Here is a 6,297-nt window from a genome sequence, read left to right as displayed (position 1 = left end):
AGGTAGGAGAATCACTTGAGCCCGGGAGGTGGAGGTTGCAGTGAGCCAACATCACGTCACTGCACTCCAGCGTGGTGACAGAGTGAGACTCCGTCTCAAAAAAAAAAAAAAAAATTAAGTCGTCTCTCTTAAGTCTGTTTGTTCCCTGTGAAATGAGAATACCTTCCCAACCTCACTCATAGGAGATGCTACAAAAACTAATTTTTAAATGTTTGTCAAATAACTCCAAAAACTTCAACTCATAATACATTAACAAAGTACTTTTTCCTACTTGTAACCCAAAACGATGCTGGCTGCTGTGAATGTCCAGTCTGAACATTCGTTCTAGTTACACTGCACTCACGAAACTCCTTTAGCTCCTGCAAATTTTAGTAAACATGAGGAGCATGAACAGCATTACCACAAGCAATCTCAAAATCATGATCCAGGTCACAGTTGTAAGGACCATAACACAGACCTCTCAGTCACCCTACCTAGTTACAGTTCGTCAAGATAAGCAGTCACATGCTAAGTTAAACTGAATAATTTAAAAGAACGAGGAAAGTCATAAAGCAGTCTAGGTAGACACTCCTCTGTCCAAGATTTCAGCAGTCACTATATTGCTGAGGTAACGCTGGGCTAGGTCAACGGCGTAGGCTAAAAGCCATTTTATGGGCAGAGCAAAGTGCCCACACTTGTTTTTTAAATTCTTTTGTTGTTGTTGTTGTTTAAAGCCTCGATGATGACCCGATCAGTTAAATCTCAAAGGAAAATGATCCGAAGAGCTAGGTTTCCGAGAAGTGGAAACTCTACCCACGCAGGAGTAAGTGGGTGCGAAGAAAGCAAGACGACCAAGATTCTGTGATCCCTCCTGAAGTTTAAAAAACCGAATGGGACCGTCATCAAAGTCTCCGGTAGCAATCATTTCCAAAAAGGAAGGAAGGGAGAGGCTCTCAGAAGGGGTCCAGGGAGCATCTTCTTCCTGATTTCTCCCTCTCGCTCCACGCCATAAACCCATTCTCAGGCATCCCTTCCAGCTCAGTCCCACGTCGCCCCTTCCCCTGGTCCCGATCCCTCCATAAACATCGCTCCTCCCCATGCCTGGGCACCTAAGCTCCTCTCCCCTTCCGGGAGGACTCGCTCCAGCTGCACACTTGGCTGCCTGGGCGCCCATCTCCGAGCGGCCCCCGCGCGGCCCCCGCGCGGCCCGCGGCGCGCCCACCCCGCTCGGGCGGGAGCCGGGACACCCCTCCTCGGAGGCCGGAACCGCCACGCCAGGCCCCTCCCACAGGAAGCCGCCGCCCCCCGGCGCCCCGGCCGCGCCGCCCCCGGCCCACTCCGCGCCGCCCGCCGCCCCCGGCCCGCCCCGCGCTGCCAGCCCGCCAGCCGCGTCCCCCGCGCGGGCGCTAGTTACCTGCTGTGGCCACAGAAGCGGCGCCCAACTCCTCTCCCACTTCCGCCTTCCACCGCCCGCACTCGGGCAGGGTCACGTGACCGCGTGCGGTCACCTGACCCGGAAGAGGCTGGCCGGGCTCGCAGGTGCGGGCAACCTAGGCCTGGCCTGGGAACCTCTGGCCTCGAAGAGGTGTTTTTATCGTTTGTGTATTTGAAAGTAGAAGGGCTTTCTGCTCACCGGATGGTCCCCGAGCAATCAAATAAATTGAGGGCTCACTGAGTGCCATTTACTCTGCCCATCAGCCTTATGGAGGCAGGGACAGGTACTAGCCCCATTTTACAGGTGAAACGACACCTTCAGTCTATTAAGTCAGCAAATATTTATTGAGCTCTTTAGTAGGGTTGCCAGATAAAGTAGAGGACATCCACTTAAATTTGAATTTCAGATAAACAGCAGTGTAATATGTATGTCCCAAATACAGAATGGGACATATTTATACTAAAAAAGTATTTGTTGATTATCTGAAGATTAAATTTAATTGGGTATCTGCCTTTTTATTTGCTGGCAACCCTACACCTATTATATGCCAGGCACTGTTCTAATATCCAGGAACACAAACATCTCGCCCTTTGTAGAGTATCTGTCCTTGTGACATAAAGCAAAACAAATGCTTCCCAACTCCTGCCTGGGTCCATAAAACGCCCCTCCGCACTAATCCAGTCGTGTTCCCTTAATCTACAGGGCACAAAGTATGATCTAGACAGACAGATAGATGATATATATTTTTTATTTTGATTTTTCTTGAGACAGAGTCTTGCTCTGTCACCCAGGCTGGAGTGCATTGGTGCCATCCTGGCTCACTGCAACCTCCGCCTCCCTGATTCATGCAATTCTCCTGCCTCAGCCTCCCGAGTATTTGGGATTACAGCCGTGCGGCACCATACCTGGCCAATTTTTGCATTTTTAGTAGAGACAGAGTTTCCCCATGTTGGCCAGTCTGGTCTCGAACTCCTGACCTCAAGTTATCCACCCACTGTGGCCTCCCAAAGTGCTGAGATTACAGGCATGAACCACTGTGCCTGGCAGAAAAATATTTTTTTAAGAGATGGGTCTTGATAGGTTGCTTTGGCTGGGCTTGAACTCCTAGCCTCAAGCAATCCTCTTGCTTCAGCCTCCCAAGTAGCTGAGACTACAGGCGACTGCTGCTGTGCCTAACCAATAATATTTTATTTATTTATTTATTTGAGACGGAGTTTCACTCTTGTAGGACAGGCTGGGCTGCAGTGGCGCAATCTCGGCTCACTGCAACCTTTGCCTCCCAGTTTCAAGCAATTCCCCTGCCTCAGCCTCCCAAGTAGCTAGGACTACAGGTGCCTGCCACCATGCCCAGCTAAGTTTTGTATTTTTAGTAGAGATGGGATTTTCACCATGGTGGCCAGGCTGGTCTGAAACTCCTAACCTTGTGATCCACCCGCCTCAGCCTCCCAAAGTGCTGGGATTACAGGCGTGAGCCACCGCAACCGGTCTCCAAGAACATTTTTTTTTTTTTTTTTTTTTTGAGACGGAGTTTCGCTCTTGTTACCCAGGCTGGAGTGCAATGGCGTGATCTCGGCTCACCGCAACCTCCACCTCCTGGGTTCAGACAATTCTCCTGCCTCAGCCTCCTGAGTAGCTGGGATTACAGACACGCGCCACCATGCCCAGCTAATTTTTTGCATTTTTAGTAGAGACGGGGTTTCACCATGTTGACCAGGATGGTCTCGATCTCTTGACCTCGTGATCCACCCGCCTCGGCCTCCCAATCCAAGAACATTTTAAATTGACAATCTTGATTGATGTTCTGGACAAGTTGAATGAAGTCTCAGCTTAATCACCATTGATTAAAATTAATCCTAATCACCTAATTCGCCTCAAAGACTTGTACTAATTATTCTGTTATTTTTGGGTCTTTGAATTTGGATGGATCCTATCATGCATACAAATTCAATTGGCTGGACAGGCATGGAGGCTCACGCCTGTAATCCCAGCACTTCAGAAGGCTTAGATCACTTATCAGGGGCTTGAGATCAGCCTGGGCAACATGATGAAACTGCATCTCTACAAAAAAATACAAATATTAGCCGGACATGGTGGCACACTCCTGTAGTCCCAGCTAATCTGGAGGCTGAGGCATCAGAATCACTTGAACCTGGGAGGCAGATGTTACAATGAGCCAAGACTGCGCACTGCACTCCAGCCTGGACGACAGAGTGAGACTCTGTCTCAAAAAAGGAAGAAAAAAAGAGTAAAAGCTAAATGTTTACCATGACCTATAGGGCCCTACCTGATCCCTCTCACACTTCCCCATTATTTCTCTCGTCTCCCGCTGCTCTATCCCTTAGTACCTCCTTCAGCCTCAGGGCCTTTGGACTTGCTTGTCCCTCTGTCTGGAAAGCTCTTTCCTCACATAGTCAGATGGCTTGAACCCCCATCTCTTTCAGATGTTTTTTCAACTGTCTCTCTCAGTGAAGCTTTTCACACCCTATCTAAAATTACAGGCCGGGCGCGGTGGCTCAAGCCTGTAATCCCAGCACTTTGGGAGGCCAAGGCAGGTGGATCACGAGGTCAAGAGATCGAGACCATCCTGGTCAACATGGTGAAACCCCATCTCTACTAAAAATACAAAAAATTAGCTGGGCATGGTGGTGCGTGCCTGTAATCCCAGCTACTTAGGAGGCTGAGGCAGGAGAATTGCCTGAACCCAGGAGACGGAGGTTGCGGTGAGCCGAGATTGCGCCATTGCACTCCAACCTGGGTAACAAGAGCGAAACTCCGTCTCAAAAAAAAAAAAAAAAGAAAAGAAAATTACAACTCCACTTTGGTAGGCTGAGGCAGGAGGATTGCTTGAGCTCGGGAGTTGAAGACAAGCCTGGGCAACATAGCAAGACCCTGTTTCTACTACAAATACAAAAAATAAGTTAGCTAGCCATGGTGGTGCACACCTGTCTTCCCAGCTACTCAGGAGGCTGGGGTGGGAGGATCACCCGAGCCCTGGAGGCAGAGGTTGCAGTGAGCCAGAATCATGCCACTGCACTCCAGCTTGGGCCATAGAGCAAGACCCTGTTTCAAAAAAGAAAAACAAAGACATATATATACACATATATATACACACACACACACACACACTCACAAGCACACAGATATATATACATGTGTGTTTCCCACTACAAGAATTATGAAGACAGGAACTATATCCCAGCTCCTGAAGCAGTATCTGGTCCAGTGGAGGCCTCTTTAAATAATTTGTTCAATTAATAGATGTCATTAACATTTATTTAGCACCAAACTCATTGCTGTAGAGCTACAGTATAGGAGTTTTGTTTGTTTGTTTTTGTTTTGAGACCGAGTCTCATTCTGTCGCGCAGGCTGGAATGCAATGGCGCATCTTGGCTCACTGTAACCTCCGCCTCCCAGGTTCAAAGATTCTCCTGCCTCAGCCTCCTGAGTAGTGAGAACTACAGGCACGTACCACCACGTCCAGCTAATTTTTTGTATTTTTGGTAGAGATGGGGTTTCACCACATTAGCCAGGATGGTCTCGAACTCCTGACCTCGTGATCTCCCCCTTCTTTTTTGTTTTTTGAGGCAGTGTCTCACTCTGTCACCTAAGCTGGAGTGGAGTGGCACAATCATGACCTCTGGGCTCAAGCATCCTTGGCCTCCTGGCTCAAGCAGTCCTCCCGGCTCAAGCAGTCCTCCCACCTCAGCCTCCAAGTAGCTGGGACCACAGCTGCCCCTACTATGCTCAGCTAATTTTTTTTTTTTTTAGAGAGGCCAGGTTTCCCCCTGTTATTCAGGCTAGTCTCAAACTCCTGGGCTCAAGCAATCCTCTTGCCTGGGCCTCCCAAAATGCTGGAATTACAGGCATAAGTAACCATACCTGGCCTAAATTTTTTAATTTTATTTTTATGGTATTTATTTATTTATTAGAGACAGAGTCTCACTGTGCAGTAGTGGGATCATAGCTCACTGCAGCCTTGAACTTCTGGGCTTAAATGATCCTCTTGCCTCAGCCTCCCAAGCAGCTGGAACTACAGACACAAGCCACCATACTCAGCTAATTTCTTAAATTTTTTGCAGAGACAGGATCTTGCTATATTGCCCACACTAGTCTTTGTTGATAAAAAAAGAGTCGAACTTGGCCAGGTGTGGTAGCTCACGCCTGTAATCCCAGCACTTTGGGAGGCCGAGGTGGGTGGATCACCTGAGATTGGGATCACCTGAGATTGGGATCACCTGAGGTTGGGATCACCTGAGGTTGAGCAACATGGAAAAACCCCGTCTCTACTAAAAATACAAAACTAGCCAGGCGTGATGGTGTGTGCCTGTAATCCCAGTTACTCCAGAGGCTGAGGCAGGAGAATTGCTTGAGCCTGGGAGGCGGAGGTTGCAGTGAGCCGAGACCGCACCACTGCACTCCAGCCTGGGCAACAAGAGCAAAACTCTGTCTCCAAAAAAATAAAGAAGAGTCAAACTCTGTAAAATATTTGAAGATATTTATTCTTTTTGTTGGCGTTTTTAGAGAGCAACCTTTTACTGAACAGTACTGATTCTTGTGGAGCAGGGCTAACTCATAGGAAGTGCACCTAAAGTCAGCAGAGGTTTCTTCTGAGCCAAATAAGAGTGACCAATGGCCCATGACACGGCTCTCAGAAAATCCTGAAAAGTGACCACATTATTTCTTAATGATTTTTTGAGATTTCTTTCTTTCTTTCTTTTTTTTTTTTTTTTTGAGAGTCTTGCTCTATTGCCCGGACTAGAGTGCAGCAGCACAATCTCTGCCCATTGCAACCTCCACCTCTCAGATTCAAGTGATTCTCCTGCTTCAGCCTCTCAAGTAGCTAGGATTACAGATGTGCACCATTGCACCTGGCTAATTTTTCC

At 48.2% G+C, this 6,297-nt stretch overlaps 1 protein-coding gene across 3 annotated transcripts in view; it reads right to left on the bottom strand.

Annotated features, from left to right (window-relative positions):
* WWP2 (WW domain containing E3 ubiquitin protein ligase 2) overlaps positions 1–1,496 on the bottom strand; it is a 172,642-nt gene extending 171,146 nt beyond the window's left edge. For all 3 annotated transcript variants that reach the window (XM_032284332.1, XM_032284334.1, XM_032284333.1), the window contains exon 1: positions 1,394–1,496. The gene's annotated coding sequence lies outside the window, so the exon portion shown is untranslated. The remainder of the gene's footprint in view (positions 1–1,393) is intronic.
* Positions 1,497–6,297: the final 4,801 nt, after the last annotated feature.

The sequence above is a fragment of the Sapajus apella genome, unplaced genomic scaffold, assembly GCF_009761245.1.
Source record: "Sapajus apella isolate SASKATOON/1434 unplaced genomic scaffold, GSC_monkey_1.0 scaffold15, whole genome shotgun sequence".
Classification (NCBI taxonomy): Eukaryota; Metazoa; Chordata; class Mammalia; order Primates; family Cebidae; genus Sapajus; species Sapajus apella.
This window is presented reverse-complemented; position numbering and strand designations above follow the sequence as displayed.